Source organism: Myotis yumanensis, unplaced genomic scaffold (genome assembly GCF_028538775.1).
Source record: "Myotis yumanensis isolate MYYU_CA2020_CCGP unplaced genomic scaffold, mMyoYum1.0.hap1 SCAF_4, whole genome shotgun sequence".
In the NCBI taxonomy this organism is placed as follows: Eukaryota; Metazoa; Chordata; class Mammalia; order Chiroptera; family Vespertilionidae; genus Myotis; species Myotis yumanensis.
In genome coordinates, this window is record NW_027223755.1 from 50542515 (window position 1) to 50554595 (window position 12081).

At 42.5% G+C, this 12081-nt stretch overlaps 1 non-coding gene across 1 annotated transcript; it reads right to left on the bottom strand.

The window, feature by feature from the left end:
* Window positions 1-10904: 10904 nt before the first annotated feature.
* Window positions 10905-11014, bottom strand: LOC139009586 (U6 spliceosomal RNA). The gene has a single exon (XR_011471323.1). It is a non-coding gene; the product is annotated as a U6 spliceosomal RNA (small nuclear RNA).
* Between the last annotated feature and the right edge of the window lie 1067 nt (window positions 11015-12081).

A 12081-nucleotide genomic window follows, 5' to 3' on the forward strand; every position in this document is an offset into this window, starting at 1 on the left:
ACTAGCATTACATAATACCCCTTTGAGGCAAGGGAACATAGTATGTTATCCCCCTTTTAAAGATAAGTTAATTGAGTCAAAGATTAGATGCTTTCTTTGAGGCCCAAAGAATAAGCAAAGACTTGATCATGTCCTTGCTCCCAAAATACAACTGGGACCATTAGCCCCTGTGGCTTGTTGTTTTATTTCCTGGGGCGGGGGATTACTGCAGGCTTTGCACGTTAGTAATATTAGGGGTGGACCTAGGATTGGCCCCTTAAATTATAAGTATGGAATGCTTAGGCCAGAGGTATGCTGAGGTATGTTGTATGCTTTGTCTAGTGAAATCTCTCAGATCAGAAAGATGCCCTGGCAATGTAGCTACCAAAATTAAGGATGGAATGTAAGGAAGATTACAGGGAGGAGGAAGCAGGGCAGAGCTTGGATTATAGACACAAAACACAGTTTATTCTTCTATTATCCTATATAACAAAGAGGTAATATGCAAATTGACCATCACACCCTCACACAAGATGGCCGCCCCCATGTGGTCACAAGATGGCTATGCCCATGTCATCACAAGATGGCCAGGAGGGGAGGACAGTTTTAGGCCATCAGGCCAGCAGGGGAGGGCAGTTGGGGGTGACCAGGCTAGCAGGGGAGGGCAGTTGGGGACAGTTGGGCTGGCAGAGGAGCAGTTAGGTATCGATCAGGCTGGTGGGGAAGTGGTTAGGGGCAATCAGGCAGGCAGGCAGGTGAGCAGTTGGGAGCCAGTAGTCCCAGATTGTGAGAGGGATGTCCCTGTGGGATCGGGCCTAAACTGGCAGTTGGACATCCCCCAAGGGGTCCCATATTGGAGAGGGTGCAGGCTGGGCTGAGGGACACTCCCCCTCCAGTGCACGAATTTCATGCACCAGGTCTCTAGTTATTTAATAAATATTATGTTTTACATGCAAACAACTGTAAATCTACTTTTGCTCCACCTTGTGTTAGGGCAATGCATTAATAAAAGCAGGACATGACCAGAGCTCCTAACGGAGCCTTGGGGACCTGTGCATTCAGCAATGCTCTTGAGCAAGTGCTCAAGGGCTCTGAGCCTCTGATGAGCTTGGCTAAGAGGAACTTTTGGGCCACCCACTACACTTCCAACCTAAACAGTGGGGTGGGGTTGGGGAACAGACTTTCCTCATTTAAAGTTTAGATTTCTATCTTGGCTCCAAGGAATTTTACCTCACATTTCCCCAAATCCCTCCCTGAGAGCAAACTCTCAAAATTAAACAAATGTAAACATGCCATTAAAGACCTGCATATGAATGGCCCTTTAGCCTCTAAGTGTTTACAATTTTGGTAAATATCATAAATTTTTATATTTACAATTTAAATAAATGTAAAAAACATTGCTGGGTGTGCCATGTTATGTGTGTACAACAGATCATTAAATCTTGCCAATCAGAAGTTCAGACTCACAGTCAAAATGAGCAAACAAAATTGTCCACATAAGAAATGTCCAAACCTGTAAAGAATTTTTATAAGAATTTATTTGGGCTAAAGTGATGACATATACCTGCCGGGGAACAATAAATGCTCCAGAGAATAAGAGCTTTGCAGCTTTTTGTATGCATTTGAAATTAAGGAGGGAACATAAGGAAGATTACATGAAGGTGGGAGAAAGCAAGGCAGGGATGGAGGGATCTCAGAGGGGACATTTCAAAGGTGTGTTAGTTTAAATGCCTAGAAACAATGGATAGGGCTTGCTTAAGGCAAAGATAAGCTTTTAATAAATAAATTATGTGCTTTGGGTGTGACTACTCGCCATGACCTGCCCAGTTAGGAATTTATTATCAGATCACCTTGTGCGGTTATTTTTCATCCAACCCTCCTTTTTTCCCCATTCACACAATGATTAGTATTATTGTGATTGCAGTAAAAAACACATTAATTAAGCCAAGTCTTTGGATAACCTCTGTGTCTTATTTAATCCTCACAATAAGTCTACAAAATGCTATTTATTCCTAGTTTACAGAAACAGAATCTTGGGTCAAGAAATGTGCCCAGCCAGCATGGCTCAGTGGTTAAGCATCGACCTTTGAACCAGAAGGTCAAGGCACATCCTCGGGCTGTGGGCTCGATCCCCAGTGGGGGACCTGCACGAGGCAGCCAATCAATGATTCTCTCTCATCATTGATGTTTTTATCTCTCTCTTCCTCTCCCTTCCTCTCTGAAATAAAAATATATATATTTAAAAGAAAAAAAACAAATTTGCCCAATGTCAGGTAGCTATTAGGGGGATGAGACAAGATTCAAACCCAGATCTGTTTGCCTGCAAGGTCTATGATATTATGAAAAAAGACACAGACACACATTTTTGTTTAGTCATGCATGTATGTATGTGTGTATGTGTGTATACATAGTGGGCATGAAAATTCCAGAAACAGACTCAAGTGTGTTAATGAAGGGGTTCAGAACAGGCCTCCCCAGGATGTGCCAGTCTATCCTATGGATGAGTTTGAGCTGAAAGCAATCAAGACCCTGCGGGCTCATGAGACTCCTTTCAGTTCTGCCAACCCACATCCTCCCTCATCCATTGTGCTCTGTTGTCCTGCTGGACATGACATTTCTATGTAAGGCTTGGAGTCTCCTCTGGCTATCCTTTGAGAATAAGTTAACTGAGTGTGCTAGTGATTCTCCATCTCCAGTCTTCCTAATTCTTCTCCCTCCCCACCCTTAAATATATTTTTATTGATTTATTTATTCAGAAAGGAAGGGAGAGAGAAATAGAAGCATCAATAATGAGAAAGATCATCTATCAGCTGCCTCCGGCACAGCCCCTACTAGGGATCCATCCTGCAACCTGGGCATGTGCCCTAACTGGGAATAGAACTGTGACCTTCTGGTTCGTAGGTTGATGCTCAACCCCTGAGCCACATTGGCCAGGCTTCCTAATTCTTTATGGGGGCTTCTATTGCCGTCTCTTGGGGACCCAGGCAACATGTAGGCATTAACCAGGTCTCTCCTTGAATCACTCCCTTTTTCAAACGAGAAATTTTTATCTCCTTTCAGAGTGGTAGGAAAACCAGCATTTTACCCACTCAATGGTTTATGATAAAAACTCTGATGATGCTCCAGCTCCTTCAGGCTCTTTCTTAGTCTTATGGAGCTCAAAACACCCCTTCTTCTCCTGTAAGTGTTGGCTTTCAAGAGGATTCTATCTATGTTAGCCTCAGAAAAACTACTGAGTACCTCAATTTACTTCTGTAATCTGCATCCTTCTGAATTTAAGGCAATATTTCCCCCTAACCTACTCGGTGATATGAGCAAACAAGAGAAACACAAGAAGGAAAAACCTCAGATACTATCTCAAATTAGTAACTCACAGTATTTCTGTACAGAGATAGGTATATTGTGGGTAAAGTAATTCTTTATAATGGTGTTCTATGACAGCAGTGTCTTAACCTCAACTTTCCCTCCAAATATGTCTTTTAATCACTTTTCAACAATATTAAGGGTATATTAGCTGTTAATGAAATGGAACTAACATGTAAGGAAATACTACACTTTTATGATTTGCAGTTACTTTCCTTAGCAAAAAAGCAATTAAGATGTGTGAAAGCACTAAATATTTTTGTGTATGAACAGCTATTTGGGCTACCATTTTCACATCTAATATATATAAAAGCCTAAGCAACCTTAATGACCAAACTACCAGAACCACCGGAATGACCAGTTGCTATGATGCTCACTGACCACCAGGGGGCAGATGCTCAATGCAGGATCTGCCCCCCTGGTGGTCAGTGTGCTCCCACAGCCAACCTCCCATGGCCAGCCAACCTCCCCTGGTCCCTCCCCAGGCCGGCCCGGCCCAATGGGCCCTGAACAGGGGCGGGGCCAGTCAGCCAACCTCCCGTGGCCCCTCCTCCCGACCAGCCCGACCCCAATGGGCCTCGATCACTGGCCAGGCCGAGGGACCCCACCTGTGCACTGGGCCTCTAGTACATTATAACTACCTTTTTGCCAAAAAGCAGTTGCAAAAGTGAACTATAACATTTTAGCCACTGGGATGTTTCTTTCCAATTTCATTACATTCAAATCACTGACATTTCAGCTGACTCATGTATCACATGTTCCCCACTAGTTGGTTAAAATCAACCTGATGCTGTCCTGTGCTAAGAACTGAAGCATAAGTGCCCGAGTCTTGGCTGCATGATTTGTATTTGAAAACCAGATGTTCTTTGTGAAGGTGAAGACACCTCTGCTGCATGGCTCAGGTCCTGGACACCACATGAGCAAGCTCTCCTCTGTTATGAGATCATAGAAAGCCAGTGCACAGGGCAAGCCCGAGAGCGAGAGGAGTAAAGCAATTGCTTTTTCACCCCCTCCAGCTGCCATTCATCCACACATTTAGGCAGATAAAGAGAACATCACAGATGTATTTTTGTAAAACCAAAGAGCAGAAACTCACCTGGCCTGTGTGGCTTAGTGGTTGAGCATTGACCCATGAACCAAGAGGTCCCCAGTTCAATTCCCCATCAGGGCACTTGTCAGGGTTGCGGGCTTGATCCCCAGTAATGGGCGTGCAGGAGGTAGTCGATTGATGTCTCTCTCTCATTGATGTTTCTATCTCTCTATCCCTTCCTCTCTCTCTAAAATAGATGAAAACATATATATATATTTTTAAAAACAGAAATTCATATATATATATATATATATATATATATATATATATATATATACAGAAATTCATACCAAAATGTTACTAGTAATTGCCTCCAGAGAGTGGAGGTGCCGAAGGGTGGAGGAGTGGACTTCTAACTTCAATTTATATAACTGTGCTGTTCTGATTTTTCCCCTGTAAGTATGGTCTACACTGTGATTTTAAAATTATTTTTATGAAAGAGAACATCAAATGCCAGCATCCTAGAGGGACAGGTTGCCTGGCTTGGCTTGGCTCAGTGGTTGAGTGTCGATCTATGAACCAGGAGGTTTGATTCCTGTTAGGGCACATGCCCAGGTTGCAGGCTTCATCCCTAGTGCAGGGTGTGCAAGAGGCAGCTGATCAATGATTCTGTCTCATCATTGATGTTTCTATCTCTCATTCCCTCTCCCTTTCTCTCTGAAATCAATAAAAATATGTTTAAAAATAAATAAATAGGGGAGAGATCATGTCAGAAGGGTAGGTTGGGAGATGTTTCCTTCATTCTGATGCAACATCAGCTCTGGGAACCACTGTTATAGAAGCATTTGCTTCTGCCAAAGGGGGAAAGGGAGAAAACGAGCCCTTTGCTCTGATAAAAGATAAAACAAAAGGTATAGGAGAAGCTTTCAGGTATACTGTGGAGAAGGGGTCTGAAATCTATAGGCCACAGCCTGAGTCTTCCCCAATACATGCCTCCCAAGGCTGAGATAATAGACTCAGCACGCAGGTCAACTTCTTGAGTCAGTCTCAACAGTGTCTCTGCTCGGTTGCCCACAAATCCAGTATATTAGTGAAGTGAAGGCCGTGTGGCAAGCCCAGCTCTGCGGTTGGGACACAGCCCTGGCATCACTCCTGCTGACATGTGCCACTCCTGGAATGCTGGGGCACTCCACCCTCAAACTAGCTTCTGGCTGAACTGGGGGTATCTTGGCTCCAGCTGAGAAGAGGCTTCAGTCCTGGTTTTCACACTTGAACTTTTGGTTCAGGAGCAAAAGCCAAAAAATGCAACCTACCCTGTGCAACAGCCAGGATGTTGGTGCTGCCAGGCAATTCCTGGCTCACTGGACCACCACCTCCTACTTTCTGGACCAAGAGGATATACCAGAGACCAACCTCCTGTGATTCAGGCCTCGTTGACACATCTCTGGTCCAGTCAGACTTCTTCCTTTGCTTGGGTTACTACCTGGTAATGAGGTGCACTCTTTCCAAAGTGTATTCATACTTTTCCACTATCAAAATGTGGCAATTGTAAACTTTAATTTAAAAAAAAAATTTAAGATGTGGAAAAACTACACTCAGCATTTATTTTATTTTATTTTCTAAATATATTTTTATTGATTTCAGAGAGGAACGAGAGAGAGAGAGAGAGAGAGAGAGAGAGAGAGAGAGAGAGAGAGAGAGAAACATCAGTGATGAGAGAGAATCATCCATCAGCTGCCTCCTGCATGCCCCACACTAGGGATCAAGCCTGCAAACCGGGCATATGCCCTGACTGGGAATTGAACCATGATCTCCTGGTTCATAGGTCGGTGCTCCACCATTGAGCCACTCTGGCCAGGCTCAGCATTTATTTTAAAACTAGAGGCCCAGTGCATGAATTCATGCACAGGTGGGGTCCCTCGGGGTGGCCTGTGGAGATCGGGCCCCAGCTTGAACCCCCAGCCTCACAGCCCCAGCTCACGCCCCCAGCCTCGCAGCCCCACAGCTCCACCTGGCACCCCGCCTTGGCCTGGTGCCACCTCCTCACCTGCTCCACCATCCCACCTGCGGGGTGATCGATTAGGGCTGGGGGGCCCCTGCCCGGCTCCCTCAGTGCCTGGGAGCCGGGCAGTGGCCCCGCCCTGCTACGGCTGCTGTTTGCTGTCTGAGGGGCCCTGCTTGCACCTGTCTGGGCCTGGTGCTGCCCGCTCACCTGCTCCACCATCCCTCCACGGTCCCATCAGGCCAGCAGCACCTCCACTGCTGCCCGATGCCAGCCCTTCACTGACGCCTGCTATGTTCCACACCGCCCCCTGGTGGTCAGCGCATGTCATAGCAAGCAGTCGAACTCCCTGTGGAACAACCACCTGAGGGGACAATTTGCATATTAGGCTTTTATTATTTTAAAATGATAACCTCAGGGACTAGGTGGATTTTATTTTTAGTACCATTTAGTACTAACAAGCTTAAAACTTCATGTAATAAGTTGCTACTGATACGATTTCTCGTTTCATCATCGCAATTCTAGTGTGGTGGGTTCTTTTTCTACAAAGAAGTGTTCAATGCATAGGACTTAAAATGCTGTGATAGAGCCACAGCTGTATGGGAAAATAGTTTTCTCTATATGGAAAAGTTTACTATGACTCAAAGTAAATAAACATGCTTGTGATACCCATTAATAGGATGTGGTAAAGAGGTATAGTAAAGATGGGAAAAATCTAAGAATATTGGAAGAAGTAAAGAATTCTACAATTATTATAATGAAGAATGTTTCAAAGCCTTGCTTTTGGATCTGGCAACACAACCCTTGATTGCATTTTATTTCCATATATTCTATTCATGCCATATTATATTTAATAGGCAAATTTATTGTTTATTTTGCAATCCTCACTCAAAGATGTGTCTATTGATTTGAGAGAGAGAGAGATCCAAGTGAGAGAGGAACATCGATTGGTTGCCTCCTGTATGTGTCCTGACTAGGAATTAAACCAACAACCTAGGTACATGCCCTGACTGGGAATCAAACCTATGACATTCCAATCATTTGAGCCACTCTGGCCAGGGCTGGCAAATTTATTTTTTAAAATAATTTCATGTCTTCATTTGCTATTAGCCTTATTTAAAAAATTAAGAGTCACAGAAAAGTTAACTGGCTAATGTTTACCTAATAAATGCTAAGTAGAATCTCAGAGGGAAGGCGGAAAGGTTGGTGGATGGGAAGAGATCAACCAAAGACTTGTATGCATATATGCATAACCCATGGACACAGACAATAGGGTGTTGAAGGCCTGGGATGGGATTGGAAGGGCTAGAGGGGTGAGGAGGGGGTGGAGGTGGGTTAGAAGAGGTCAATGGGGGGAAAAAGGGACATATGTAATACTTTCAACAATAAAGATTTTTTAAAAATAAATAAATAATAAAAATAAATGCTCAATAGAGACCAATTCCAACCATCTACTGACTCAAAACCAAGCCATTCAAGGCTGTCATTTCCAGACCATTATGTTTTATTGCTGCTATCCTTAATGCCATTGGGAATTTTAGTTTTTTTTTCTTTTTTCCTCACCTATTTTTACTGAGCCATCTTTACTATATCAGAAATGCTCAACAGAAGGTAGAAAAAACACAGAGCCTTTGAAGACATGAGTAGGTTAATAGCTAAATACCAGCAGGAATTCTTGTAAGTGCTTGGATTAATAGAACATGAAAGAAAGAATGTGTTTTCTTGTTTACAAGGACATTGACTTTTTCTTAACAATAACAATGAGAGCATAGAATTTAAACTTTTTTTTTTTACCTGAAACATATACTTTTATTAACCAACGTCACCCCAATATAAACTTTAAATCTGGGACTGTAAGAGGTTAATGATATTTTTACATCTTTCTAATTTCATCAGTTTATATTCTAGCTCTGAAAATTTGTAGCACCTTTGTACTAACTATAAGAGGTTTGAATTCTTTGTGAGCACACTGGCTACAAGAATGATGAACACTGTCGGGTAAGGAAAACTGAATTTCTTCTACTTGTTCCAACTTTGACCTTGGAGAAGACAGAGTTTTCTTATTAGGCATTGTTTATGGTTCATGTGTTCAGATGAAGCAAGCTAGTAAATCTGTCAGAAAAAAATGCACATTTCTCAGGAGATTAAACATTAATGCCAGCCAGCATCCCACAAAGAATATGAATACATATATGGCATATATTTGAAACTCGATGGCTTTGTTTTTAGTATTTTGAGCTTCAGTTCATGAGATTGTTGACATATGAGAGTCTTCCTTTTTGAAAGTCCAAACAGATTGTGAAATCACATGACACTCAGAAATATTGCATCACTCTATTCCTCCATCCCACCCCACCACACACACACACACTCTTCTCCCACTTTCTGTCTCAAAAGATTTCCTAACTTCTGAGAACATCATCAATGTGAGTAAATTTACAATTTAAGAGATGAAGAGCCCTAGCTGGGCTCAGTGGATAGAGGCCCACAGACTGAAGGCTGAGGGCACCTACCTCAGTTCAGGCTCTATCCCTGGCCCTGGTCTGGGCATATGGAGGAGGCAACCAATTGATATGTCTCTCTCAAATCGATGTTTCTCTCTCTGACTCTCCTCCTTCCTTTCACTCTCTCTAAAAATCAATGGAAAAATATCCTTATGTGAGGATTAACAAAAAATAAATAAAGTCAACATTTATTTTAAAAAGGATGAAGAGATTTTTAAAATTTTTTTTAAATATATTTTATTGATTTTTTACAGAGAGGAAGGGGAGGGATAGTTAGAAACATCGATGAGAGAGAAACATCGACCAGCTGCCTCCTGCACACTCCCTACTGGGGATGTGCCCGCAACCCAGGTACATGCCCTTGACCGGAATCGAACCTGGGACCTTTCAGTCCGCAGGCCGACGCTCTATCCACTGAGCCAAACCAGTCCCGGCGAGATTTTTTAAATTTATTGATTGATTAATTGCTTGATTTGAGGGAGAGACAGAAAGAGACAGAGACAAAGAGAGAAACATCAATTTGTTGTTCCACTTATTTATTCATTCTTTGGTTGATTCTTGTATGTGCCCTGACTGAGATCAAACCCAAAACTTTGGTGTATCAGGACAATGCTCTAATTAACTGAGCTACCCAGCCAGGGCTGAAGAGATGTTGTTCGTATGGTTTTTTACCCTCCCTCCCCCCAAAGCATGTACTCTTAAAATCATACTAGTATATGAGCCAGCCAGTGGCTCAGTGGTTGAGCATCCACCCATGAACCAGAAGGTCACAGTTCGATTCCCAGTCAGGGAACATTCCTGGATTGTGGGCTTGATCCCCAGTAGGTGGCATGCAGGAGGCAGCCAATCAATGATTCTCTCTCATCATTGATGTTTCTATATCTCTTTCATTTTCCCTTCCTCTCTCTGGAATCAATAAAAATATATTTTAAAAAATCATATATGAATGAATTTACTATTGAAGATTAACCTCAACTGCTGGGGTCCAACCCCAGCGGGTCCAGGGGTCCCCAAAGGTGTGGACGGAGTCGGCGATGAAGGAATGACATGGAGTTCTGGCCAGGATCTCCAGCCAAGTTCTGGTCAGGATCTCCAACCAAGTTCTGTAGCCAGGTTCTGGTTCTCCAGCCAAGTTCGGTTGCCAGGTTCTATCCAGGTTCTCCCTCATGTTCTGTCTAGGTTCTCCAGCCAAGTTCTGTAGCCAGGTTCTGTCCAGGATCTTTCGCCATGTTCTCTCCCTAGGTTCTCTCCCTAGGTTCTCTCTCTAGGTTCTGTGTCTAGGTTCTGTCTAGGATCTCCAGCCAAGTCCTGTCTCTAGGTTCTGTGTTTTGTTGTCTTGTTACATCTGTATTTATACCAGTTGATTTTAATCCTATCAACTTCTATTCCAAAGGTTAGGGTGTTTCTTATCTCCATTCCAGGGAGTAAAGATTATGTAGCTTAAGCATGATTAACTACCCACCTGGCACTTAGTTAAGGGGTTTTATCTCCTCCCTAACTTCAGGGAAAAATCCCTACCTGGGGAAACAACCTTTCTCGGAGAGGTGACCTTGGTTAAAACACATAGCGCTAAGGGGAGCAAACATATCAAGAACAGTATGCCACATACGCCAGGTCCCCCAAAACATACGCTGTGCAGATGTTTCTTCTCTGCAGCGACTGTGTCAAGCAGCAAGGATGGACCGGCTCCCGGCACTCAACTATGCTTGTGTTTTACTCCACAGTTGAAAGAACACTGTTGTTTTGTGTTAAAACAATATTAAGATGGCATTTGTTTTATTTTACATATCCCAGTATTTTAGTAAGAAACAAAGAAATGAAGTTAGAAGAGCAGGTTCTAAAAATTTTTAAATCACAGTAAAAAAAAGTCACAATACTCTGAGCTCTGGTTGCCCTTCAAGGACAGTGAGCATAAGTTGATTCTTATGGTAGATATGTCATCAAGTGGCAGGCCCAATAACAGCTCCTTCTGATAGACTGAACACTGAAGAATTTCAAAGTGATTACCTGTATTTCTTTTTCTTTAAAAAATATGAAATGCTTCACAAATTTGCATGTTGTCCTTGCACAGGGGCCATGCTAATCTTCTCTGTATCATTCTAGTAATTTTAGTATATGTGCTGCTGAAGCGAGCACTGATTACCTGTATTATAATCAATGGATATAGCCCTAAAGAATTCATTTTTTCACACTGAGTTCTAACACTTTTTAAAAAAACAATGATTATACATTATTATTGGTATCTGCTATATTAGCTATTATTGTTATTACTAATCTTATTTGCTCATTATTACACTTCCAGTACAGAGATGGCACATAAAAGACAATAAGTATTTATTAAATGAATAAATGGCTCAATTATTCAATAAGAAGATAAGAATTAATACTTAAGGAAAATATGTTTTTATTGATTTTTTTAAGAGAGAAGGGAAGGGAGAGAGATAGAGAGATAGGAACACCAATGAGCGAACATTAATCAGCTGCCTCCTCAATGCCCCCCTGTTGGGGATGGAGCCTGAAATCTACGCATGTACCCTGACCGGGAATCAAACTGGTGACTTCTTGGTTCATGGGCCAACACTCAACCACTGAGCCACACCAGCTGGGCAAGGAAAACAAATTTGCCCTTGTTTTATTTTATTATTTTTAAAAAATATATTTTTATTGTTTCAGAGAGGAAGGGGGAGGGAAAGAGAGATAGAAACATCAATGATGATAATCATTGATTGGCTGCCTCCTGCACACCCCACACTGGAGATCAAGCCCGCAACTGGGGCATGTGCCCCGACCGGGAATCGAACTGTGACCTTCTGGTTCATAGGTCAATGCTTAACCACGGATCCACACCGGCCTTGTTATACTGTGTAAAAAGAGCGCTCACTAATTAGCTATATTTAATTATTTTCTTTCAAACTCTGTTTACTTTCCTTCTGTCTCTACTGTTGAGAGGCAGTGAGGTTAGACCTCAGCTTCAAATTGATCTTCCTTGTATTTGTGGATGTTATCCATATAGATGCCTTTTCAGCCAGTGTAACCTTTCCAGAAGTTCTTGTTGACTGCAAGAGCTTGAAAACTCTTTATTGTTGAAGGGGTGAGAAGGCTGACATCTATTGTGTCTCACTTGGCGACTGAAATGTGTGACACTGAACAAGGCCTTTATCCTCTGATTATCCATCTGGAAAATGAAAACAACAAAACTCACT